This window comes from Austrofundulus limnaeus, unplaced genomic scaffold (assembly GCF_001266775.1).
Source record: "Austrofundulus limnaeus strain Quisiro unplaced genomic scaffold, Austrofundulus_limnaeus-1.0 Scaffold491, whole genome shotgun sequence".
In the NCBI taxonomy this organism is placed as follows: Eukaryota; Metazoa; Chordata; class Actinopteri; order Cyprinodontiformes; family Rivulidae; genus Austrofundulus; species Austrofundulus limnaeus.
Genome location: NW_013952893.1, coordinates 220684 through 221639, shown reverse-complemented (window position 1 = coordinate 221639; position 956 = coordinate 220684).

Here is a 956-nt window from a genome sequence, read left to right as displayed (position 1 = left end):
CATCAGGGCTGTATAGCGTTCACACAGGGGTCTGATGCAGGTCACATTTAAAATGTAATGTGAACGTTCACACAAAAAGATCGGATTTTTTCAAAAAATCGGAACTGAGCATTAAGACCTGCAGTGTGAACGTAGCCTTACTTGAGCCAGTATCCACAAGTGGTAAAAATGTCATGACAATCCGTCCACAAGTTTTTTAGTAATGTTGTCCACAAACAGAACGACAGAATGACAGAATGACAGACAGACGGACAGACATACGTGACGGAAAACATTACCTCGCCCTTGGCAGAAGTAAAAAGACATTTTTATATTGTAGTAAGAGACTTTGTGAAGAATTAATGTCTTATACTATAGTCTGCTACAGATAATGCACACATAAGCCTTTTATGTAATACATTAGCAGCAAAAACTAATACAGACAGTCCTTAATGAAATGTGTTGAATGTGTTTTGATGCAGTACTTTGGGATTCAACGCAGTACAATTCATAAACTGGTCTTGTTTTTAGTTTACAAAATGCTTCCCCAAAACCAGACTCAGTGTCATCAAACAATACACGAGTCCTAGTTGAAAGAAACAAACCAAAGAAAAGCACTTTCAGTAACCCAATGATGAGCAGCAAAATGTTTTTTTTATATTATAAATAATAAAGCTTTTTTTTAAAACCAGCAGTAGGTTCTTATGAGAAAATAACATTACTAAACAGCAAGAACGGCAACAGAAGATATGCTGTCTACCAAAAGAAGACTCTAGAGGCAATACATTTTAATACAGAAATGTAAAAAAATGTAAGTACACTTTTTCAGCTTTTATGCAATTTTCTCAAGTAGATGTCTGTATAAACAAATTTGGGTGCAGACTTTTAAAATATCTAAATAGATTAAATCATATTTGTTCAAAGGCGAATAAAATTACTGCATAGATTTAATCCCGAAAATTCATCAGTTCTTGCCT